Genomic DNA, 27,672 nt, shown 5'->3' on the forward strand with positions numbered 1-27,672 from the left:
GGGGGAATGAAGCATGAGAGACTATGGACTCTGAGAAACAAACTGAGGGCTTCAGAGAGGGGAGGGGGGAATGGGATAGACTGCTGATGGGTAGTAAGGAGGGCACGTATTGCATGGTGCACTGGGTGTTATACGCAACTAATGAATCATCGAACTTTACATCAAAAACTAGGGATGTACTGTATGGTGACTAACATAATATAATAAAAAAATTATTAAATAAAAAAAGAGGGATTCTGATGAAAACAGTGGTCTGTTAATTACACGATGAATGTCTGAAGTAAACTTTCCATGTGATAAACATACTCAAGAAACACGGACTGAATAAAAATATTGTAGAGTCATTGCCCTCATTTACATAAATAAGATATTAAAAACCAGCAAGGCCCACTGCCTGTGCACCTAAGGATAGCACCCAAGGCTTGATCCCTAAACATTTCTGAGTCCAACTATTCGTTCAGAGAATTTCTCATTGCCTGATACAACTGGAGGTAATAAAATCCTGCCTCTGGGATAGCATTATGCCTCTGCCCTAATAGAACCTTTTGTACAGGTGGAGGACAACACATCTGAAAGGACAGAGGCCGGAGGCTCCAAAAAGCTTAAAGAAAGAATTGAATTAACTGCTTTGTGCCTGCTTGCAAATGAACACTTATTTAATTAAAATCTGCATATGTGGCAGGATTTGGTCTGAGACTTCCTTTCATTACGACATAGTAGTGAGGCTGTAGGTGAATAGCAAGCCATCGTCCACTAAAAACTTTGTCAGCAGCTACTGTTACCCAACAAAGTGACCTTAAAATTGTACACGACCAAAGTGACGCAGGAAAGTTCATCTAAAGTGAGACAAACAATAAACACATATAAAAATAAGTAAACAGCATAGTTTCAGATAATAATAAGGACTACAAAAAATAAGGGACAAGAATATAGAGATTGTGAGGTCAGAGAGAACCTCTCTGGTAAGTTAATATTTGAGCATAAGCAACCAAAACCATAATTTGCTTTTGTTTTTTTAAGTTTTTATTTAAATTCCAGTTAGTTAACATATAGTGTAATATTAGTTTCAAGAGTACAATATTGTGATTCAACACTTCCCATACAACACCTGGTGCTCATCACAACAAGTGCCCTCCTGAATACCCATCACCTGTTTCACGCAACCCCCCTGGTAACCATCAGTTTGTTCTCTATACTTAAGAGTCTGTTTCTTGGTTTGCCTCACCCTCTCTTTTTTTCCCTTTACTTATTTGTTTTGTTTCTGAAAGTCTACATATGAGTGAAATCATACTATATTTGTCTTTCTCTGACCGACTGCCTTATTTTGCTTAGCATTATACTCTCTAGCTCCATCCATGTCATTGTAAATGGAAAGATTTCATTCCTTTTTATGGCTGAGTAATATTCCATTGTATACCACATCTTCTTTATCCATTCAGTAGTCGATGGATGCTTGGACTGTTTCCATAATTTGGCTATTGTGGATGATGGTGCTATAAACATCGGGGTGGTTTAGTATTTTTTTGTATCCTTTGGGTAAATACACAAAAATAAATTTAAAATGGATGAAAGACCTAGATGTGAGACCTGAAGCCATAAAAATCCTAGAAAAGAACACAGGCGGCAACTTCTTTGACATCAGCAGTAGCAACTTCTTTCTAGATATGTCTCTGGAGGCAAGAGAAACAAAAGCAAAACAAAAAACAAAAAAACACTCTTAGGACTATATCAAAATCAAAAGATAGAGTAAATGGACAGGATAAAGAATAGCATATTAGACACAGGTGAAAAGAGAATTAATGATGAGCTAGGTAATTAAACCTAACCCTCTAGCCAAGAACAAACAGAAAAGATGAGAATTTTTTTAAATTTTGTTTTTGTAAATGTAGTGGAGATGTACTACTCACTGAAGGATTTGGGGAAGGCAGAGTGAGGACAGGAGAGCCAAGAAAAGAAGGAAAGTAGGATAAGGAGCAAAGGAGATGAAAGAGAGAAGTGGGGAGTAGCACTATCAAAGAGATGATGGCTCAGAATTTTCCAAACTGACAAAAGACATCAAGCCACAGATTCTAGATGCACTATTGATCCTCAGACAAATACAAAGAAAACCACCTGTGATGGCTTATTATATGTGTCAACTTAGCTAGAGCATGGTACACAGTTTTTGGTCACACATCAGTCTAGATGTTGTTGTGAAGGTATTTTTTAGATGTGGTTACCATTTAAATCAGTGGACTTTGAGTAAAGCAGATTACCCTCCATAATGTTCATGGACCTAAATAGATCATATGTACATCAAATGTAAATAGACAATTAAAAGATAAAAAACTAACTATATGCTGCTTATAAATGACATACCTTAAATATAAAACTATAAAAGGTTTAAAGAGGGTGAAAGGATATATCCTACATACACTAACCAAAAGAGGCTTCTATATCTATATATAATATTAGACAAAATAGGCTAATGCTAAAAGCATTAATAGAGTTAAAGATAGATATTTTGAAACAATAAATGATTCCATTTACTATGAAGATATAACAATTCTAAATTATCATACATCTCATAACACAACTTCAAAAATATATAAAGCAAAACTTGACGTAACTAAAGGATAAAAGACAAATCCATAATCTTAGTGGGATAATTTAACTTATCTGTCTCACTAACTCACAGAAAAACCAGATTCTAAAAATCCTTAAGGAGAAGTTTTGAAAAGCATGGCTAACAAACTTGACCGAATTTATATATGTAGAGCACTGAATCCCAAAACTGCAGAGTATACATCCTTCTCAAGCACACACTTGGAACATTTAAAAAGCTGACCATATATGAATGCATTTTCTCTGATCAAATAGAATTAAGCTAGAAATAAATAACAAAAAGAAGGATAGCTATAAAATCTTCCATATATTTGGAAATTAAGCAGTACTTAATTAAATGACCCATGCATGATTAAAAGAAGCAAACACAAGAAAAATCAGAAAGTATTTTCAACTGAATGATAATTTCAAAAAACAGTGTATCAAAACTTATGGACGCAGCTAAAGCAATGTTTAAGGAGGAAATTCACATAATTAAACACATCTATTAGAAAAAAGCCTGTAAAATAATGATCTGAGCATCTCAAGAAGTTAGAAACAAAGAGCAAATTAAAGCAAAAAAGTAGAATTAAGGGAAAAAATAAGGGCAGAAATTAGTAACAAAGAAATCAAACAATCAACACACTCTTGATAAACAAGGTGGGAGAAATCACTCTATTGGACATCAACTTACTCCATAGCTACAGAAATTAAGGCATCATGTTATTGGCACAAAGACAAATGGAACAATGGAACAGAATTAAGAGTCCAGAAACAAACTCTTACACATATGCAGACACTTGATTTATGACAAAGGTGGTACTGCAGAGCAGAAGAGAAAGGGGGCATTTTCAATAAGTGGTGCTGAGTCAAATTAATATCTACATGGAAAATATAAGAAACTTGGCTCTTACCTCAAACAATATACCAAAATACATTCAGGAATCTAATGGATCTAAATACGAAATATGAAAACAATAAATCTTGTAGAAGATAATTAAGGAAATTATCTTCATAATGTAGGCATAGGGCAATAAGATTTTTAAGCCAGACAGAAAAAACAATAACCATTAATAAGTTACATTGCATTAAAATTAAGAACAATTTTTCATCAAAAGACACCAATAAAAGGGTGAAAAGGCAAACCTCAGACTGGGAAAGACAGTTGTAATACATGTAACAAACAAAGGACTCATGCCTAGACTACAGAAAAGATTCCTATGAATCAATAAGTGAAAGACAAATGTGTGAGTCCAGGTCCTCGCAGAAGCACATGCCAAGATGGGATTCAATGTGCAAGGATTTATTAAAGAAAATGCTTGTTGAGAGAATTTAACTTAATCCACAAGATAGTGTTTTGACACTTTCAGCCCCATAAAGGACACAGAAGTTTTTTTAATTATTCATTTATGTACATTTCTGCAGAGAAGTAGTAAGACTTCTCAACAGTAGGGCGCCTGGGTGGCTCAGTCAGTTAAGCATCTGCCTTCAGCTCAGGTCATGTTCCCACAGTCCTGGGATCGAGTCCTGCATCAGGCTCCCTGCCCAGCAGGGAGGCTGCTTCTCCCTCTCCCTCTGCTGCTCCCCCCCAACTGACTGCTTGTGCATTCTGGATTTCTCTAATAAATAAAATCTTTTTTAAAAAAGACTTCTAAACATAAAATAAATTAGGATAAAATTCTGTAAGAGAAGTAGAATAGAATTAGGAGCTCATGGGGTATTATGCTAAGTGAAATAAATCAAGCAGAGAAAGACAATTATCATATGGTTTCACTCATATGTGGAATACAAGGAATAGTGTGGAGGATCATGGGGGAAGGAAGGAAAAACTGAATGGGAAGTCATCAGAGAGGAAGACAAACCATGAGAAACCCTTGACCCTGGGAAACAAACTGAGGGTTGTTGGAGGGGAGGTGGGTGGGGGGATGGGATAACTAGGTGATGAGCATTAAGGAGGGCACATGATGTGATGAGCACTGGGTGTTATATGCAACTAATGAATCGTTGAACACTCATCAAAAACTAATGTTGTACTATATGTTGGCTAACTGATCATAATTTAAAAAAAAGAATCAGGAGCTCACGGAGAAAAGAGAAGGATATAAAACTCAAGAGAGTTTTAATTTGAAATGACATGGAAAAAAGAGGCTAGAAGGGACTGAGTTTACTGGGAACTGACTAGATTATATTTTTTAGTAGAAACAGAGTTCAAGATAGAGAGTCCCACCCCCTTCAAGGTTGTGGCCAGTGAAAATTTATATTCTCTACATGTGTAATTAAATACATTTATACTAATATAATATTTAATCAAAATGGAAAAAGTATATTGGGCTACAATATTCAAGCATACGCTTTGCCTTTTATAACCAAAGTCCTTCAGGAATTACTTTAAAAATTAAAGCTTTTATAAATATGATAAATATGATAAAAATAAATATATTTTTAAATGTTTTTAAGCTCTCAACTTATATCCAGACAAGAGCTTGCACACTCCACAGGATCTACTTCATTCTTGGAAATAATTTAAACTGCACCAAAAAAAAGAAAGAAAGAAACTAGGAAGAGAAATGTAGTATTAGCCTGTTTAGGATTGAGCATAAATGTGAAATGTAAGTGTAAGAGAATAAGTAAACATTTTGTAGAGACAGAATGAATGGACTCTTCCTTAAATGAAAACGTAATCATCTCAAGTACTTACAATGTACTTCACAGATGTTTATTATATAAGAACATGTAAATACAAACATCTGTTTAGTTAAAAGCAGATATTAATCCAGTGCTTTAGAACTGAAATGTATTAAGTACTATTTAGCTAAGAGTCTCTTAACCACACAAAATGTACAATACGACATACAGGTTTTGGGAGTTTTTGTTTTGTTTTGTTTTGTTTTGTTCTACAGAAAAATTAAAGTTATTTGGAAACATCTTAGCCTATGTGGAATCATACTACATTCTTCATAACATTAGTCCAGAATATTTGCCAAATGTAGTTTGATGTTACAGAAAAAAAACAAGGGCTTTGGATTCAAAAAGAACTAAATTCAAATCACAGCTCTCCAACATAATAGTTGTGTGGCCTTGGACAAGCCACTTAACTTCTATGAGCCTCAGTTTTTTCTTCTGTAAAACTGCAAAAGCCAACATCTAACATCACAGGATGCTGGAATGGGGTTCTTCTTGCCCGAGATACCAAAATAATAGATGTCAGAACACAAATGTGAAACCACACTCCTTCACCCACCACCATTCCTACAGAGTTACTAAGGAAATAGTCAATGACTCTTCTATCAGTTAGATTTTGCTAATAACAAACCACCCCACAACTTAGTGCTTAAAACTACAAACATATAGTTTTTCTCACATTTCTGTGATTTGTCTTGGCAGTTCTTCTGGTCTGGGCCAGCTTGACTGGGCTACGTAATCTAGAATGGCCTCATTGCCATGTCTGGCTGTTGACCTGATGTCAGAGGGGTAATATGAAGAGCTTGGCCACATGACTCTCATCGTCCAGCAGGCTTATTCACACAGTCATAATCACAGAGTTTCCAAGAGCAGCAAAATAGGCCAAGCCCCATTGTGCAAGCACTTTTTTTTTTTTAAGTCTCTACTTGTAGCACATTTTCTATTGTCCCACTGGCCAAAGGAAGTCACATGGCCAAGCTACCACAACCCTTGAATCCCTCAGAAAGAAATATAAAAAGAGGTTTGAGAACACAGTCCTGAGCTGCTTGTAAGAGCTCAATAAATATATGTTGAATAGAATAATAAATGAATGAAAGAAAAAACTGAGAGGATGATGGTGCCATTAACCAAAATAAGAGGTTTAGCTAAAGCAGCAGGCACAGGATTAAGGGGAAAGAGTGAATTCCATTCCAAACACCTAGAACCCTGAGGTATTCATGATAGGTGTGCAGCGGTATCTCATTGTTGCTTTAATTTGCATTTCTCTGATGACATAAGATAAGGAGCATCTTTTCATATGCTTATTTGCCATTTGTATACAATCTTCTTTGGTAAAGTGTCGGTTAGTCTTTGGCCTATTTTTAAATTGGATTGTTTGTTTTCCTATTGTTGGCTTTTAAGAGGTCTATTTTGAATAACAGTCCTTTACCGTATATATTTTCTACAATCTTTGCAGTCTGTGGCTTCTCTTTTTCTCTCTTGACAGTGTCTTCTAAAGAGCAGAAATTTTTCATTTTAACGAAGTCCAGCTTGCCAATTCCTTCTTTCACTGACGTGTCTTTGGTATTACATCTAAAAAAGTCATCACCAAACCCTAGGTCATCCAGATTTTCTCATATGTTATATTCTAGGTATTTTACAGTTTTGCATTTTACATTTAAGTCTATGATCCATTTCAGTGTAACCAAATTGTATGCCTCCTATGACTGCCCAACTAAAGGCTGAATTCCTAAGCCTCTTTTCCTGCTATGCTTGCTCATGTGATAAAGTTCTAGCCAACAGAATATGAAAAGAAGTTATGTGTGCAAACTTTAGTTCTCACCCTTAATGGGGGGAGCATGTTCTCCTTCCCTCCCTCTTGTGACTTCTTTCATCCTGCTATCTGGAACATGAACATTATGGCTAGCCATCTCAAACTGTGTAGACAAGTACAGAGGAGGGACAGAGGAACAAGATAAAAGGGACTGAATCCCTGTACGAGCATGTAGAACAGTGTTGCCATACCACCCAGGGAGTACTACCTAAAAGAAAGATGAATTTCTATCTTCTTTAAGCCATTGTTAATTTACATTTCTGTTAATTTGCATTTCTGTTACAGGCAACAGCAGTTACATCCTAACTAACAGAGTGGGCCATGCAAGAAGAAAAATCTAGACATTAGCAGACTAGAGAACATTCTTTTGGCCTCTCCTAAGAAGGAGTTTTCATATGTTCCTTGAGATGTTAACTGGAAAGCAACATCAGAACCTAAGTCATTTAACTTATAGTGGTTGCATATAACTATATAATATTCATTATATATTGAAATATTTATGGGTCCCATTAAATCAAATGTATTCATCATTCTTCTGTATTCTTTACCTAATGATCAAGGTTATAGAGACCCCCTAGACACGTTATAAATGAGTTTTCTGACTGGACCCTACTTGGCAATAGCAGTAAATATCTTAGAGCTGAGAATGGTCAAAACCAAGTAAAAAAGCTTCTTCATACCTATCCACACTCTGATTCATACACTCCTTACAAAATGTTGCTTTAACCAATTCATGGTATACACTATACTATGACAGTACTACACCTGAGGTATTTTAAATGGGTATGCTGAATATAGTTTCCCCTCCATTTTATTCCTTCCTTCCCTGTGCCTTGTACTACTCTTCAAGGAATGCATCACCTGACTCCCTTGTGCTCTGGCTTCTGCTTGGGTTAGGCCAATCAGAGGCAGAGGCAGAGGCAGGGGATTGGAGGGTGGGAAAAAAGAGAAGTTGGGAGATTCATTCCCCCAGCTTTTTCCCTGCCTGGTCACAGTGGACAGTATTTCTTTTTCTCAACTGAAGGCCAAGAAGGAAGCAGAAAATGTTCATGTTGTACATTTGTATAATTTTTCAGAGTAGGGGCTAAGTATGGTTATTAACTGCTGACAAATTGGAAGCCACCACTCATCTTAGGCCATGACAATTGGGAATTTAGCCCAGTGTGAAATAGTGTTGGGACAGAAGTACAGTGGCATGGTAGCCTCTGCTGTTTCACAGTATATAACCTATTTGCCATGATGCAGCCAGTAAATCTTGATCTAAACTGCATTCAGAGTGACAGAGTACTAAAAGCAAGAAACATAAATTCTCAAACTTTACACAGGAATCACCTAGAGTACTTGTTAAAGATGTAGATTCTTGAGCTGCAGTTTAGGAAACTGATTCAGCTTATCTGAAGCTTGTCATGAAATCTGTAAAAGGTGGCCGGGGTAGGTTAGGCCCAGGTGGTCAAAGGGGCACACTGAGAAACACTGAATTAGAGTTTTTTGTTCAAAAAAAATTTAATATCCAAGTAGCCATTCAGTCTTCTTTACCTGGGCAGCAGAAAGTTAACCTCCAGCTAAATTCCATAATTCCTGCAGTCTGTCTTCTACAGCTGCAACAGAGTTTCCCAAACTGTCATATGCACACAAATAATCTGGAGGGGGGAGTCTTGTTAATCATACCGTCATGTAATCACAAGATTCAAGAATTTGCTAAATTCAAGATTCGAGCATTCGCTAAAGATGAATGAAATCAAATTTTGCAACTCTTGAAAATTAAAATGGGGGGGGCATTCCAAGATGGCAGAGGAGCAGGAGACCTAAAGTTCGCCTGGTCCCAGGAATTCAGCTAGAGAGCTACCAAACCATTCTGAATACCTATGAACGCAACTGGAGAACAAAGAAAAGAGCAGCAGAAGCTCTGTGAAAAGAAAAGCAACCACTTTCTGCAAGGAGGAGAAAAGATGGCGGAGGAGTAGGAGACCCTTTCTCAGCTGGTCCCAAGTGGAGCTGGATTTCTACCAGACCATCCTGAAAACCCATGGAATCAGCCTGAGATGCAGGAAGATACACCTGGATCTCTACAAACGAACATCTCCAGCGCTAAATATTGAGGTACAAAACGGGGAGCCGTGAAACCGCACACAGATATCAGAAGATAAACGGAAGGGGGAGGGAGCCGACACACTTGGGCGCCGGGAAGCGGTAGCCACTTGCGCTGGGAAGTGGGCAGGACTCGAGGACCAGCACCCACAAGAGGGCAAACTGAGACTGTGAGCCTGAGAATGCACATGCACAGACTGAAAACTGGTGCTCTGGAGCACACACTGGAGCTAGACTGAAACCAGGAGCTTGGGAACGCGTGCGTGTCCAAACTGAAAACCAAAGCTCCAGAGCGCACACTTGAACTAGACTGAAACCGAGAGCTCGGAGTGTGCGCGCAACCAGACTGAAAACAGGTGCTCCAGAGCACGTGTGACCCACACTGAAACAGGGAGCTTGGGAGTGCGCATGGGTACCGGGGGCGGCTGGCGGTGTTAGAAGCACAAAGGACAGAAACGTGCCGGCCCTGGAAGTGAGGCCTGGGACACTGGCTGTTGTGCGCACACCCGGGACGCTGCAGGGTCTTTGGCAGCACCGACAGAAACAGAGTTAAAGTGGCCAAGAGAGCTCAGTGGAGAGCAGACTGTGATCCCTCTGTTCTGAGACAGAGGCTAGGATACACCCACTGCTGCTCTAACTCTCAGAAGAGGCACAGAAAACCGCCAGGGAAAGCCACCAGAGAACAAAAGCCTGGAAATACCGGCTCACATTGTGCCCATCCCCAACCCCCCTCGCAGGGGACGGGGCAACTCTACCCAAACAGGTTTGCCTGAATATCAGCATGGCAGGCCCCTCCCCCAGAAGGCAGGCTGAAAAATCAAGAAGCCCACATCCCTAAGGTCCCTATAAAACAAGTATACACTGCCTGTGTCCTGGTCAATAACTTGGGCTCTGGGCATCCCCGCAACCTCTCCTCATCAGAATGACGAGGAAGAGAAATACCCCCCAGCAAAGAAAAGATAATGAGTCTGTGGCCTTTGCCACAGAACTGATGGATATGGATATAACCAAATTGTCAGAAATGGAGCTCAGAGTAACAATGGTCAAGATGATGTGTAGGCCTGAAAAAACTATTAATAAAAATATTAATGAATAGAATCTCTAAGGGCGGAAAGGAGAGTGAATCTGGCAGAAATTAAAAATGCTATGAATCAAATGCAGTCTAAACTAGAGGCTCTGACAGCCAGGGTAAATGAGGCAGAAGAACGAATTAGTGAACTGGAGGATGGGATGGTAGAACAGAAAGTTAAAACAGAAACTTGCCTCAAAAAAATCCAATCTCAAGAATGTAGATTACGGGAGATTACTGACTCAATGAAACGTTCCAATGTCAGAATCATCGGCATCCGCGAGCGGGTGGAGAAAGAGAGAGGTCTAGAAGAGATATTTGAAAAAATTGTAGCTGAGAACTTCCCTAATCTGGCAAAGGAAACAAGAATTCATGTCCAGGAAGCAGAGAAGACCCCTCCCAAGGTCAATGAGAACAGACCTACACCACGTCACGTCATAGTACAATTTGCAAATATTAGATCCAAGGATACAGTATTGAAAGTGGCTAGGGGGAAGAAAATCCTTACGTACAGAGGGGAAAATATCAGAATAACGTCAGACCTGTCTACAGAGACCTAGCAGGCTAGGAAGGGTTGGCAGGGTATTTTCAAAGCTCTATCTGAGAAGAACATGCAGCCAAGGATACTTTATCCAGCAAGGCTGTCATTCAGAATTGATGGAGAGATAAGGACCTTCCAGGATCAGCAGAAACTCAAGGAATTTGTAACCATGAAACCAGCCGTACAGGAGATATTAAGGGGGGTTCTATAAAAGTAAAAAGGCCCCAAGAGTGATACAGAACAGAAATTATAATCTAAAGAAACAAAGACTTCACAGGAAACAGGACATCATTAAAATCATATCTCTCAATAATCACTCTCAATGTGAATGACCTAAATACTCCCATAAATGCCACAGGGTTGCAGACTGGATAAAAAGACATGACCCATCCATTGGCTGTCTACAAGAGACTCATTTTGAAACTAAAGATACATCCAGACTGAAAGTGAAGTGATGGAAAACCATTTTGCATGCCAGTGGACCTCAAAAGAAAGCTGGGGTAGCAATTCTCATATCAGACAGATTAGATTTTAAACTAAAGACTGCAGTTAGAGATACAGAAGGACACTATATTATTCTGAAAGGATGTATCCAACAAGTGGATATGACAATTATAAATATATATGCCCCCAACAGGGGAGCAGCTAGATACATAAGCCAACTCTTAACCAGAATAAAGAGACATATAGATAATAATACGTTAATAGTAGGGGACCTCAACACTCCGCTCTCAGCAATAGTCAGATCACCTAAGCAGAAAATCAACAAAGAGGGAGGAGTTAAGATGGCGGAGGAGTAGGAGACACCGTTTTCAGCCGATCCTCCGAGTCGAGCTGGATAGGTACCAGACCAGCCTAAACAACCACGGAACCAGCCTGAGACGCAGGAAGACGCATCTGGATCTCTACAAATGAACATCTCCAGCGCTGAGTATTGAGGTACGAAGCGGGGAGCCATGGAACTGTGCACAGATATCGGAAGATAAACGGAAGGGGGAGGGAGCCGCCGCGTTCGGGTGCCGGGAAGCGGTAGCCACTTGCACGGGAGAGCGGGCGGGGCTCGCGGACGGCACCCGCAAAACAGCAGACTGAGACCCTGAGCCGGGTGCGCGTGCCACCAGGCATCTCGCGGATCACCGGAATCCCGGTGCGCTCACTGGATCCAGACTGAGACCGGGAGCTCCGGAGCGCGCGCAGGGCGGCTGGCGGCATTAGAAACACAAAGGACAGAGACGCGCCGGCCCTGGAAGTGAGGGCTGGGACGCCGGGTGTGGGGCGCACATCCCGGGACGCTGCAGGGTTGAGCAGCACCAACAGTAACGGAGTTAAAGTGGCCAGAACATTAGTAGAGAACGGGCCGCAATCCTTCTCTTCCGTGACAGAGGCAGAAATTTGGCCGCTGCTGCTCTGACTCTCAGAAGAGGCACAGCAAACCGCCAGGGAAATCCGCCAGAGAACAAAAGCCTGGAAATACCGGCTCAGAGAGTGCCCATCCCCATCCCCCCTCGCAGGGGACGCCGAGACTCTACCCAAGCAGGGCTGCCTGAGTATCGGCGCGGCAGGCCCCTCCCCCAGAACACAGAAGGCAGGCTGAAAAATCAAGAAGCCCACAACCCGGGCGCCTGGGTGGCGCAGTCATTGAGCACCTGCCTTCGGCTTAGGGCGTGATCCCGGCGTTCCGGAAAGGAGTCCCTCATCGGGCTCCTCCGCTGGGAGCCTGCTTCTTCCTCTCCCACTCCCCTGCTTCTGTTCCCTCTCTCGCTGGTTGGCTGCCACATAAATAAATAAATAAAATCTTTAAAGAAGAAGCCCACATCCCGAAGATCCCTATAAAACAAGGGGCACGGCCTGGGACCCAGTCAATAATTTGGGCTCTGGACAACCCCGCAACCTCTCTTCATCAGAATGACAAGAAGGAGACGCCCCCCCCAGCAAAGAAAAGACAGTGAGCCTGTGGCCTCTGCCACAGAAATAATAGATATGGCTGTAACCAAATTATCAGAAATGGAATTCAGAGTAACGATGGTCAAAATGATGAGTAGAATTGAAAAAACTATTAACGAAAAGGTTACTGAGAATATAGAATCCCTAAGGACAGAAATGAGAGCGAATCTGACAGAAATTAAAAATTCTATGAGCCAAATGCAGGCAAAACTAGAGGCTCTGACGGCCAGGGTCGCAGAAGCAGAGGAACGGGTTAGTGAATTGGAGGATGGGTTAATAGAGGAAAAAATGAAAATAGAAGATGGTCTTAAAAAAATCCACGCCCACGAATGTAGGTTACGGGAGATTACTGACTCAATGAAACGATCCAATGTTAGAATCATCGGCATCCCCGAGGGGGTGGAGAAAAACAGAGGTCTAGAAGAGATATTTGAACAAATTGTAGCTGAAAACTTCCCTAATCTAGCAAGGGAAACAAACATTCATGTCCAAGAGGCAGAGAGGACCCCTCCCAAGCTCAACCACGACAAACCTACACCACGTCACGTCATAGTGCATTTCGCAAATATTAGATGCAAGGATACAGTATTAAAAGCGGCCAGGGCAAAGAAATTTCTCACGTACCAAGGCAAAAGCATCAGAATTACGTCAGACCTGTCTACACAGACCTGGAATGAGAGAAAGGGTTGGGGGAGCATATTTAAAGCTCTTTCAGAGAAAAACATGCAGCCAAGGATCCTTTATCCAGCAAGGCTGTCATTCAGAATTGATGGAGAAATAAAGACATTTCAGAATCGCCAGTCACTAACCAATTTTGTAACCACGAAACCAGCCCTACAGGGGATATTACGGGGGGTTCTATAAAAGTAAAAAGGCCCCAAGAGTGATACAGAACAGAAAGTCACAGCCAATACAAACAAAGACTGTACTGGCAACATGGCAACATTAAAATCATATCTCTCAGTAATCAGTCTTAATGTAAATGGTTTAAATCATCCCATAAAACGTCACAGGGTTGCAGATTGGATAAAAAGAAATGACCCATCCATTTGCTGTCTACAAGAGACTCATTTCAAGCACAAAGATGCATTCAGACTGAGAGTAAGGGGATGGAGTACCATCTTTCACGCAAATGGACCTCAAAAGAAAGCTGGGGTAGCAATTCTCATATCAGATAAATTGGATTTTAAACTACAGACTATACTTAGAGACGCAGAAGGGCACTATATTATTCTTAAGGGAAGTATTCAACAAGTGGATATGACAATTATAAATATATATGCCCCCAACAGGGGAGCAGCAAGATACACAAGCCAACTCTTATCCAGAATAAAGAGACATATAAATGAAAATACATTAATAGTAGGGGACCTCAACACTCCACTATCAGAAATAGACAGAACACCCTGGCAAAAACTAAGCAAAGAATCAAAGGCTTTGAATGCCATACTCGACGAGTTGGACCTCATAGATATATATAGAACACTACACCCCAGAACCAAAGAATACTCATTCTATTCTAATGCCCATGGAACATTCTCAAGAATAGACCATGTTCTGGGACACAAAACAGGTCTCAACCGATACCAAAAATTGAAATTATCCCCTGCATATTCTCAGACCACAACGCTCTGAAATTGGAACTCAACCACAAGGAAAAATTGGGAAGAAACTCAAACACTTGGAGACTAAGAACCATCCTGCTCAGGAATGACTCGATAAACCAGGAAATCAAAAATCAAATTAAACAATTTATGGAGACCAATGAGAATGAAAATACAACAGTCCAAAACCTATGGGATACTGCAAAGGCAGTCCTAAGGGGGAAATACATAGCCATCCAAGCCTCACTCAAAAGAATAGAAAAATCTAAAATGCAGTTTTTATATTCTCACCTCAAGAAGCTGGAACAGCAACAGAGGGACAGCACTAATCCACGCACGAGGAAGCAGTTGACCAAAATTAGAGCTGAAATCAATCAAGCAGAAACCAGAAGTACAGTAGAGCAGATCAACAGGACTAGAAGCTGGTTCTTTGAGAGAATCAATAAAATTGACAGACCCCTGGCAAGACTTATCCAAAAGAAAAGAGAAAGGACCCAGATTATTAAAATTATGAATGAAAAAGGAGAGGTCACGACAAGCACCATTGAAATTGGAAGGATTATTAGAAATTTTTATCAACAGCTATATGCCAATAAACTAAGCAATCTGGAAGAGATGGAATCCTTCCTGGAAACCTATAAACTACCAAGATTGAAACCGGAAGAAATTGATTTCTTAAACAGGCCAATTAATTATGAAGAAATTGAGTCGGTGATAAACAACCTTCCAAATAACAAAACTCCAGGCCCGGACGGTTTTCCTGGGGAATTCTACCAAACATTCAAAGAAGAAATAATACCTATTCTCCTAAAGCTATTTCAAAAAATAGAAACAGAAGGAAAGCTACCAAACTCATTCTATGAGGCCAATAATACCTTGATCCCCAAACCAGGCAAAGACCCCCTCAAAAAGGAGAATTACAGACCGATTTCCCTAATGAATATGGACGCCAAAATCCTCAACAAGATACTTGCTAATAGAATCCAACAGTACATTAAAAGGATTATCCATCACGATCAAGTGGGATTCATACCTGGGATGCAAGCGTGGTTCAATATTCGCAAATCAATCAGCGTGATACATCATATCAACAAGAAAAGACTCAGGAACCATATGATCCTCTCAATCGATGCCGAAAAAGCATTTGACAAAATACAGCATCCTTTCCTGATTAAAACGCTTCATAGTGTAGGAATAGAAGGTACATTTCTCAATCTCATAAAAGCCATCTATGAAAAGCCTACTGCAAATATTATTCTCAATGGAGAAAAGCTGGAAGCCTTTCCCTTAAGATCAGGAACTCGACAAGGATGCCCACTCTCGCCACTATTATTCAACATAGTACTAGAAGTCCTTGCAACAGCAATCAGACGACAAAAAGGGATCAAAGGTATTCAAATTGGCAAAGAAGAAGTCAAAATGTCTCTCTTTGCAGATGACATGATACTCTATATGGAAAACCCAAAAGAAGCCACTCCCAAATTATTAGAAGTTATAGAGCAATTCAGTAACGTGGCAGGATACAAAATGAATGCTCAGAAATCAGTTGCATTTCTATACACGAATAACGAGACCGAAGAAAGAGAAATTAGGGAATCCATCCCATTTACAATAGCACCAAAAACCATACGTTACCTTGGAATTAACTTAACCAGAGACGTAAAGGACCTATATTCTAGAAACTATAAATCACTCTTGAAAGACATTGAGGAAGACATAAAAAGATGGAAAGATATTCCATGCTCATGGATCGGAAGAATTAACATAGTTAAAATGTCCATGCTACCCAGAGCAATCTACACTTTCAATGCTATCCCGATCAAAATACCAAGGACATTTTTCAAAGAACTGGAACAAACAGTCCTTAAATTTGTATGGAAACAGAAAAGGCCCCGAATCTCCAAGGAACTGTTGAAAAGGAAAAACAAAGCTGGGGGCATCACAATGCCGGATTTCGAGCTGTACTATAAAGCTGTGATCACAAAGACAGCATGGTACTGGCACAAAAACAGACACATAGACCAATGGAACAGAATAGAGAGCCCAGAAATGGACCCTCGGCTCTTTGGGCAACTAATATTTGATAAAGCAGGAAAAAACATCCGGTGGGAAAAAGACAGTCTCTTCAATAAATGGTGCTGGGAAAATTGGACAGCTACATGCAAAAGAATGAAACTTGACCACTATCTCACACCATACACAAAAATAAACTCCAAATGGATGAAAGACCTCGATGTGAGACAGGAATCTATCAAAATTCTAGATCTCACACCATACACAAAAATAAACTCCAAATGGATGAAAGACCTCGATGTGAGACAGGAATCTATCAAAATTCTAGAGGAGAACATAGGCAGCAACCTCTACGACATCGGCCAAAGCAACCTTTTTCATGACACATCCCCAAAGGCAAGAGAAACAAAAGATAAAATGAATTTATGGGACTTCATCAAGATTAAAAGTTTCTGCACAGCCAAGGAAACAGTCAGAAAAACTAAGAGGCAGCCCACGGAATGGGAGAATATATTTGCAAATGACACTACAGATAAAGGACTGGTATCCAAGATCTACAAAGAACTTCTCAAACTCAATACACGAGAAACAAATAAACAAATCAAAAAATGGGCAGAAGATATGAACACACACTTTTCCAATGAAGACATACAAATGGCTAACAGACACATGAAAAAATGTTCAAAATCATTAGCCATCAAGGAAATTCAAATCTAAACCACACTGAGATACCACCTTACGCCAGTTAGAATGGCAAAAATAGACAAGGCAAGAAACAGCAATTGTTGGAGAGGATGTGGAGAAAGGGGATCCCTCCTACATTGTTGGTGGGAATGCAAGTTGGTACAGCCACTCTGGTAAACAGTGTGGAGGTCCCTTAAAAAGTTAAAAATTGAGCTACCCTATGATCCAGCCATTGCACTACTGGGTATTTACCCCAAAGATACAGATGTAGTGAAGAGAAGGGCCATATGCACCCCAATGTTCATAGCAGCAATGTCCACAATAGCTAAATTGTGGAAGGAGCCGAGATGCCCTTCAACAGATGACTGGATTAAGAAGTTGTGGTCCATATATACAATGGAATATTACTCAGCTATCAGAAAGAACGAGTTCTCAACATTTGCTACAACATGGACAGCACTGGAGGAGATAATGCTAAGTGAAATAAGTCAAGCAGAGAAAGACAACTATCATATGATTTCTCTCATCTATGGAACATAAGAACTAGGATGATCGGTAGGGGAAGAAAGGGATAAAGAAAGGAGGGGTAATCAGAAGGGGGAATGAAATATGAGAGACTATGGACTATGAGAAACAAACTGAGGACTTCAGAGGGGAGGGGGGTGGGGGAATGGGATAGACCGGTGATGGGTAGTAAGGAGGGCACGTATTGCATGGTGCACTGGGTGTTATACACAACTAATGAATCATCGAGCCTTACATCGGAAACCGGGGATGTACTGTATGGTGACTAACATAATATAATAAAAAATCATTAAAAAATAAAAAAAAAATCAACAAAGAAACAAGAGCTTTGAATGACATACTGGACCAGATGGACCTCATAGATATATATAGAACACTACACCCCAGAACAGAATACTCATTCTTTTCGAATGCACATGGAACTTTCTCCAGAATAGACCATACACTGGGTCACAAAACAGGTCTCAACCGATACCAAAAGACTGAGATTATTCCCTGCATATTCTCAGACTACAATGCTTTGAAACTGGAACTCAATCACAAGGAAAAATTTGGAAGAAACTCAAACACTTGGAAACTAAGAAGCATCCTGCTCAAAAATGATTGGGTAAACCAGGAAATTAAAAATCAGTTTAAACAGTTTCTGGAGACCAATGAGAATGAAACACATCGGTCCAAAACCTGTGGGACACTGCAAAGGCGGTCCTAAGGGGAAAATACATAGCCATCCAAGCCTCACTCAAGAGAATGGAAAAATCTAAAATGCAGTTTTTATATTCTCACCTCAAGAAGCTGGAGCTGGAACAGAAGAACAGGTCTAACCTACGCACGAGAAGGCAGGTGATCAAGATTAGAGCAGAGATCAGTGAATTAGAAACCAGGAGCACAGTAGAGTAGATCAACAGAACTAGAAGCTGGTTCTTTGAAAGAATAAATAGGATTGATAAGCCACTGGCCAGACTTATTCAAAAGAGTAGAGAAAGGACCCAAATTAATAAAATTATGAAGGAAAGGGGAGAGATCACAACCAACACCAATGAAATAGGAAGGATCATTACAAACTTTTACCAACAGCTTTATGCCAATAAATTAAACAACCTGGAAGAAATAGATGCCTTCCTGGAAACCTATAAACTACCAAGACTGAAACAGGAAGAAATTGATTATTTAAACAGACCGATTAATTATGAAGAGATTGAAGCAGTGATCAAAAGCCTCCCCAAAAAGAAAGGGATAAAGAAAATGGGGGTAATCAGAAGGGAGAATGAAGCATGAGAGACTATGGACTATGAGAAACAAACTGAGGTCCTCAGAGGGGAGGGGGGTGGGGGAATGGGATAGGCTGATGATGGGTAGTAAGGAGGGCACGTATTGCATGGTGCACTGGGTGTTATATGCAACTAATGAATCACTGAACTTTACATCAGAAACCAGGGATGTACTGTATGGTGACTAACATAATATAATAAAAAAATTAAAATAAAATAAAAAAAAAACCTCCCCAAAAACAAGAGTCCAGGGCCTGACAGATTCCCCAGGGAATTCTACCAAGCATTCAAAGAAAAAATAATACCTATTCTCCTGAAGCTGTTTCAAAAAACAGAAACAGAAGGAAAACTCCCAAACTCATTCTATGAGGCCAATATTACCTTGATCCCCAAACCAGGCAAAGACCCCATCAAAAAGGAGAATTACAGACCGATTTCCCTAATGAATATGGACGCCAAAATCCTCAACAAGATCCTGGCTAATAGAATCCAACAGTACATTAAAAGGATTATCCATCATGACCAAGTGGGATTCATCCCTGGGACGCAAGGGTGGTTCAACATTCGCAAATCGATCGGGGTCTTAGATTTTATCCAGAACGAAAAATTCAGAAATCATATGATTCTCTCGATAAATGCAGAAAAAGCATTTGACAAAATACAGCATCCTTTCTTGATTAAAACCCTTCAGAGTGTAGGGATAGAGGGTACATTCCTCAATCTCATAAAAACCATCTATGAAAAGCCTACAGAAAATATCATTCTCAATGGGGAAAAGCTGGAAGCCTTTCCCTTAAGATCAGGAACACGACAAGGATGCCCACTCTCGCCACTATTATTCAACATAGTACTAGAAGTCCTTGCAACAGCAATCAGACAACAAAAAGGGATAAAAGGTATCCAAATCGGCAAAGAAGAAGTCAAAATGTCTCTCTTCACAGATGACATGATACTCTATATGGAAAACCCAAAAGAATCCACTCTCAAACTATTAGAAGTTATAGAGCAATTCAGTAATGTGGCGGGATACAAAATCAATGCTCAGAAATCAGTTGCATTTCTATACACGAATAATGATACTGAAGAAAGAGAAATTAGGGAATCCATTCCATTTACAATAGCACAAAAATCATATGTTATCTAGGAATCAACTTAACCAGAGACATAAAGGACCTATATTCTAGAAACTACAAATCACTCTTGAAAGACATTGAGGAAGACACAAAAAGATGGAAAAATATTCCATGCTCATGGATCGGAAGAATTAACATAGTTAAAATGTCCATGCTACCCAGAGCAATCTACACTTTCAATGCCATCCCGATCAAAATACCAATGACATTTTTCAAAGAACTGGAACAAATAGTCCTTAAATTTGTATGGAACCAGAAAAGGCCCCGAATCGCCAAGGAACTGTTGAAAAGGAAAAACAAAGCTGGGGGCATCACAATGGCGGATTTCGAGCTGTACTACAAAGCTGTGATCACAAAGACAGCACGGTACTGGCACAAAAACAGACACATAGACCAATGGAACAGAATAGAGAACCCAGAAATGGACCCTCGGCTCTTTGGGCAACTAATCTCTGATAAAGCAGGAAAAAACATCCAGTGGAAAAAAGACAGTCTCTTCAATAAATGGTGCTGGGAAAATTGGACAGCTACATGCAAAAGAATGAAACTTGACCACTCTCTCACACCATACACAAAGATAAACTCCAAATGGATGAAAGACCTCAATGTGAGACAGGAATCCATCAAAATCCTAGAGGAGAACATAGGCAGCAACCTCTACGACATCGGCCAAAGCAACCTTTTTCATGACACATCTCCAAAGGCAAGAGAAACAAAAGATAAAATGAACTTGTGGGACTTCATCAAGATAAAAATCTTCTGCACAGCCAAGGAAACAGTCAAAAAAAGTAAGAGGCAGCCCACGGAATGGGAGAATATATTTGCAAATGATGCTACAGATAAAAGACTGGTATCCAAGATCTACAAAGAACTTCTCAAACTCAATACGTGAGAAACAAATAAACAAATCATAAAATGGGCAGAAGATATGAACAGACACTTTTCCAATGATGACCTCCAAATGGCTAACAGACACATGAAAAAATGTTCAAAATCATTAGCCATCAGGGAAATTCAAATCAAAACCACACTGAGATACCACCTTACGCCAGTTAGAATGGCAAAAATTGACAGGGCAAGAAACAACAATTGTTGGAGAGGATGTGGAGAAAGGGGATCCCTCCTACATTGTTGGTGGGAATGCAAGTTGGTACAGCCACTCTGGAAAACACTGTGGAGGTCCCTTAAAAAGTTAAAAATTGAGCTACCCCATGACCCAGCCATTGCACTACTGGGTCTTTACCCCAAAGATACAGACGTAGTGAAGAGAAGGGCCATATGCACCCCAATGTTCATAGGAGCATTGTGCACAATAGCCAAATCGTGAAAGGAACTGAGATGCCCTTCAACAGATGAGTGGATTAAGAAGTTGTGGTCCATATATACAATGGAATATTACTCAGCTATCAGAAAGAACGAGTTCTCAACATTTGCTGCAACATGGACAGCACTGAAGGAGATAATGCTAAGTGAAATAAGTCAAGCAGAGAAAGACAACTATCATATGATTTCTCTCATCTATGGAACATAAGAACTAGGAAGATGGGTAGGGGAAGAAAGGGATAAAGAAAGGGGGTAATCAGAAGGGGGAATGAAGCATGAGAGACTATGGACTCTGAGAAACAAACTGAGGGCTTCAGAGGGGAGGTGGGTGAGGTAATGGGATAGACGGGTGATGGGTAGTAAGGAGAGCACGTATGCATGGTGCACTGGGTGTTATACGCAACTAATGAATCATCGAACTTTACATCAGAAACTAGGGATGTCCTGTATGGTGACTAACATAATATAATAAAAAAACATTAAAATAAAATTTAAAAAAAAAGAATGGCTAAAATATAAAATAATGACAGCACCAAATGCTGACAAGCCTGTTGAGAAACTTGATCACCCATATGTTGCTGGTGGAAATGTAAAACAGGACAGCCACTACAGAAAAATTAAATGGATTATTTTAAAATGAAACAAGTAACCATTATATGACTCAGTGGTTGCAAATTTGTGTATTTATTTATCCCAGAGGAATGAAAATTATATTCATGCAAAAACCTATACATGAATGTTCAAAGCAGCTTTCTTTGTAAAGCCAAAACCTGCAAACAGCCTAAATGCCTCTCTATGAGTGAATCATTAAACAAACCACATACATATGTGATACCACTCATTTGTTTGCTTCAATTCTATCCCTCTTTTGAAATGTCTATTTTTGATTAGGTTATCCTTTGTTAAACCATGAACCACTAGCAGACTACCCATATGAATCTCTGCTTGGCAAAACTAACGAAAAGTTATAAAATAAAGGTCAAAGCAGATAAAATCTTATTTTAAAATGTTTATACTATTATTCCACTGTCAAATTTAACTCCTCCAAGTGTTCTCTTAAATTCAAATTTTATTTCAACACAACTTCGTGACCCACTATGGGAATCCAGGGAAAAGTCATTTTATTTTATTTTTTAAGTTAATGATCTTTTTATTGAAGAAAAAAAAAGACTAGCATCTACAACTTGGAATGGTCATAAATTGCAATTTCTTGACCTGCAGTGTTGATGGTTGTGCTGAAGTCCACAGCCACAGCCTACTCTGCTGGCTCCAAGTCATGGTTCAGAAGGTTTTAAAAACAGAGAGTCCCAAGATGCTCCCTTGTTAAAGGTTTCTTTTTAAAAATTGTGTGTGAATGGTGACAGCCTGACACACATTTCACTCTGGTAAAACACAGACAACGCTAAACCAACACACGCAGGATGTCACCAGGATGTGTGTCACCATCACCAGGGATCAGGACACACAGAAGTACAAGAGGGCTAGCCTGCTAAGTGGGGCCACATCTAGACAGTTTATCCTTCACTCATCTTTCTGTACAGCATCCTGAGGCAAAACAATTTTAAATGTTTGTTTTCAGTAAACCAGCTATGACAATACATATTAACAAACTGGACTAGACCCCCCTTTTGAATAGATTTCAAATTTGTTTTTTTCATTTTTCATTTTTAATACAAATGTCTGACTGTGCTCAATTGTTAAGCTGCACGGATGAAAAACTGGCAAGCCCAAATAGTGTATTAATCATTAGCAAATGGAACTGCAAGGAGTTCACTAAGAGCTTCCTTATCATTAAGGTAGTACAAGTGTTTATATATAAAACTGACATGTAGCTTGATCTTTTGGGGGCAGGACCACCAACCAATACATGCAAATTGTGTGTGGACAGAAGGCACTTCTGACATTCAGTTTTGCTTTATAGAAAGAGAATGAATAAATGAGCTTTTTTGCAAGAGGTGAGTAAAAGATTCAACATGATTCTTCTGGGGGGGGCAAAGGAGTTGAAAGTAGGTATTCATTTTACAGTCATCATCTGTATGAATTCTTCAAAGGTGACCCATCCATCTCCATCAATATCTGCTTCTCTGATCATTTCATCTTCTTCAACTGTTTGTGTTTCTCCTAAGTTTGTCATGACATGACATAGTTTTGCTACGCTGATGTAACCATTCCCATCCTTGTCAAAGACTCAGAATGCTTCACAAATTTCTTCTTCACTGACTGTATCTTTCATTTTTCTAGCCATCAGAGTCAAAAATTCTGAGAAGTGAATGGTGCCATTACCAACAGCATCCACCTCATTGATCATATCCTGCAATTAGGCTTCTGCTGCCTTCTGACTCAGTGACCTCATGACAGTTCCAACCTCCTCTGTTGTGATGGTGCCATCCCCATCTTTGTCAAATAGAGAAAAAGCTTCCTTGAACTCAGCAATCTGTTCTTCGGTCAGCTGATCAGCCATGGTGCTAGCAAAGGAAGGAAGAGCAGAGCCCACAAGGGTGGCTCTACCAGCGCAGAGGCTGTGAGGGCAGGGGTACCTCCACTGGTTGCTGCTGCTGCGGCGGCAGCACAGTGTGCACTCAGCCCCGTACCCCTGCCGCTGCCCAACTCCAGGGAAAGGTCATTTTAAAGCATATACATCGCATAACATTAGGAAAAATAGTCAATACAGGACCCACGACTTTCTGCAAAATTTTATCAAATCCAGGTCAAAAGTTACTAGAAACCAGGCCTAGAATTGGTGTTTTCTTGCCATTTAAAGAGACTACTTTAATAGGAAAAGAAGTTTTATCTGCATTTTCTTTTACAGATTTGAACTCAACTGTGTTTTACCTTCTCCAAAGGAAGCAGTATTTCAGATATAATTTTCCCTTTTCCAGAACTGTTTTTCTAATTTTAAGAAAAGTGAGCATTTTGGGGTACCAGGCAGGCTCAGTCAGTAGAGCATGCAAATCTTGATCTCAGGATTGTGAGTTCTAGCTCCATATTGGGTGTAGAATTTACTTTAAAAAGTAAATAAATAAAATCTTAAAAAGAAAGAAAGAAAAGTGAGCATTTTATAAATAAGTCACTGTGAAGGTATAAAATATAACCATTTGCTACCCTCTAGTGGAACTACTAAGTTTTGCACAGAAACATTTTTGGCTTTAACGGATCATTCTACTTGATTACCTTTGATTCTTCTTGGTTTCGTCAACCTGTGGCTGTAAAAGTAAAATTTCTTGATATTTGATACAAAATTCTTAAAATACAAGGATCAAGCATAAGGGAGAAGATAGAGAGGAAAAGTCTTCTGAAGACACATCATTGCACTGTTTCTCATTTAAAGTTATAAAACAAAAACTATTTTGGTAGTCATCTATAAACCGATCCAAGGAAAGAGTCATGAACCATACTCCACCTAAATCTGTGCTGAGAAGACATGGTTTTCATGCAAATTGGCATTGTATCCTCAATCCCAGCTTGCTCCTAGTCTATATACTATGTCTTTTTATTGCCAGACATTTCTCTAGTGTGCTTAGGTCATGCAAAGCATGTCAAACATGTATGGTCATATTAATTACATCCTTCTTGAACGTGGAAAAGAAGTCCGGGTGGAAAACTGAGAAACCGAATTACAAATGTGCCATATGGTCACTGATGGGAAGACAATGTATAGGAAACACTATGTTCCACAGCACTGATTATTTTGCTTTGGCTACATTACAGTTATTCCAGAGTACAGGAGGCCTTTATCAGTATCCCTTCCTATGCTCTCAGTAGTCACAATTACACAGATGAGCCCCCTACCTGAAGCACGTATGATTCTCTGCCTGAGATCTTTCTTAGCTAAGGTTTCCTTCAGCAAGTTTACATACTACGAGAACACTATATTGGAGAAGTGTACATATTGTGAAATGAGCATTTAGTCATATTTCTGGCACCAGGATTTATTTTTCCAATCATCATGGTGTCCTTCAGTCTGGGCACAGAATATTACGTGGCATCTACCACATCATGGAGTCAGGCAAAGGTTTATAATGACAAGACAGACTCCCAAACTTCATAGGATAATTTCATTCCAATAGTACAAAAATCATTTTGGGGGTCCTCCTCCATGTCAATCCTCCCATCCCCAGGAAACACACCAAAAAAATTACGAGAGATGTCCCTGGTGCCGTCTTGACCAGAGCCCTATCTCCTTTGGTGTTCTACAATGAACACTACCTCCAAACAGCTTTGAACTGAACTCACAATATCCCAAGTAACATAAGGTTTAAATTTCCAATTAAATAACTGGGACAAGAGAAAGAAGAAAAAAATACAAGGAAACTACTACTGTAACAAGACTGACCCTTCAGACTAGTCTGTCCTTGAGGACTTGATGTCAACTAATAGAGAGGGAGCAACTCCAGTAATTCTCTACTTTAATACACTCCAAATTTGGTTAGAATACTATTGGGGAAGTAGCCTCTGCATGACCTATTGTCCCCCACCCTAGGACTGTCCAAGAAGTGTCCTGGCCCTGGAACATTCCCCTAAATGGAAGTTGGATGCTGAGCTATCACTTGACCCAGATTATTCCCAGAAAGAAACCTCTTTCCTAAAGGATTCTCCCCTGCCCTGGATAAACCATGAACTTATTGTATTGTTTAAGTATGTGTGTCATATGGCATCTGGCCTGCCCTATCAATGTATCTGCTCCCTCCACTCCCACCAGCAGGAAGGGAATGGGGTCTTCACCTGCAGCACAAGAGGGATGTGTACAGTCCATCACCCTGCATCAGTTTTCAGGAGGGACCCACTGGCCACGGGAGACTGGCACACATTACAGATGATGATCTGGTGCCTCCTCTCCTTTCCATGAGTAAAGCATTGTTCTAACCAGTGCCTTGAATGTTAAGTCCTTGGTAACTCACAACCCATTGAAGATGCAGTGGGCCAACGTCTGTGGGCTCCTTCTTCTGGTGGATGACACTGTTATGATCTCTGCCATCCTCCACACAATGGCACACCTTAGTTGGGATTGGTAGCTGGATCTTCCTATTCAACAAATACTAACCCTCTATATGAGGAATAATAAAGCTACCTGAGCAAGAGAAGCCTAGTTATTTATCAACACTCATACTTCCCTTCTTATATAGAATTGGAAGTTTTACCTGACCAATCAGCCAGGGCTCCTGCTACAGACCTCAGCCCCTTCCCCTTATCCTACCGCCTAGGGGCTTAACATGGTGGTGAACAATCCCTGACCATGTAAAGGAAGGGAACACTCAAAGATGGCAAAGTAATGAGACAGGAGCCCAGTAACCACTCCAAAAACCAACAATTTCCACCCAGAATTTTACATAAGACTGAAATGAATAAGAGATGTTAGAGGACAAGAGCCAAATTATGGAAAGAGACCAAACGTCTACTGACTGATGAATGGATAAAGAAGATGTGGTATATATACACAATAGAATATTACTCAGCCACAAAAATGAATGAAGTCTTGCTATCTGCAATGACATGGATGGAGATACACAGTATAATGCTAAATGAAATTAATCAGAGAAAGACAAATACCATATGATTTCACTAATATGTGGAATTTAAGAAACAAAAGAAATGAACATGGGGGAGGAAAGAGAAAAACCAAGAAACAAACTCTTAACTACAGAAAACAAACTGAGGGTTACTGGAGGGGATGTGGGTGGGGGGATGAGTGAAATAGGCGATGGGAATTAAGGAGTGTACTTGTTGTGATGAGCACCAGGTGTTGTATGTAAATGTTGAATCACTAAATTCTACAACTGAAACTAATACTACACTGTATGTTAACTAACTAATTTAAATAAAAACTTGGAAGGAATAAAAGAGGTGTTAGAGCAGGGAGCCAGAAGCAAAGTAAAAGCTCAAGAGAGAAAATGTGGGCAGAGACATCATCTACACACTGGTAAGATTTGGCAAAGAAGGGACTAGAGACAAAAAAGAGTTTAAAGACAGGTCCTTGGAAAACACTAAAATTTAGAGGGTGGCAAGAGAAACGCAAGTCAAAGAAGGGAAAGCCAGAGAAACAGGATGAAAAACTGGAGCACAAAAACCACAGGGTAAAGTCAGCAACAACAACAAAAAACAAAAATGCACAAAACTTGAACAGGCATTTTTCCCAAGAAAGTATGCAAATGACCAAAAAAAATGAGCACATGAAAGATACTCAACATCACTAATCATGAGGGAGATGCAAATCAAAAATACAGTAAGATACCATCTCATACCCATTAAGATGGCTACTAAAAAAAAAAAAAAAAACAGAAAATAACAAGTGTTGGCTAGGATGTAGAGAAACTGGAACCCTTGTGCACTACTGGTGGGAATATAAAATGGTATAATTGCTGTGAAAAACAGTATGGCATTTCTTCAAAAAATTTTTTAAAAAGT

The 27,672-nt window shown here is 39.8% G+C and overlaps 1 pseudogene; it reads right to left on the bottom strand.

The window, feature by feature from the left end:
- Positions 1 to 23,284: 23,284 nt before the first annotated feature.
- LOC113242193 (calmodulin-1-like) lies at positions 23,285 to 23,731 on the bottom strand (annotated as a pseudogene).
- Between the last annotated feature and the right edge of the window lie 3,941 nt (positions 23,732 to 27,672).

Source organism: Ursus arctos, chromosome X, assembly GCF_023065955.2.
Source record: "Ursus arctos isolate Adak ecotype North America chromosome X, UrsArc2.0, whole genome shotgun sequence".
In the NCBI taxonomy this organism is placed as follows: domain Eukaryota; kingdom Metazoa; phylum Chordata; class Mammalia; order Carnivora; family Ursidae; genus Ursus; species Ursus arctos.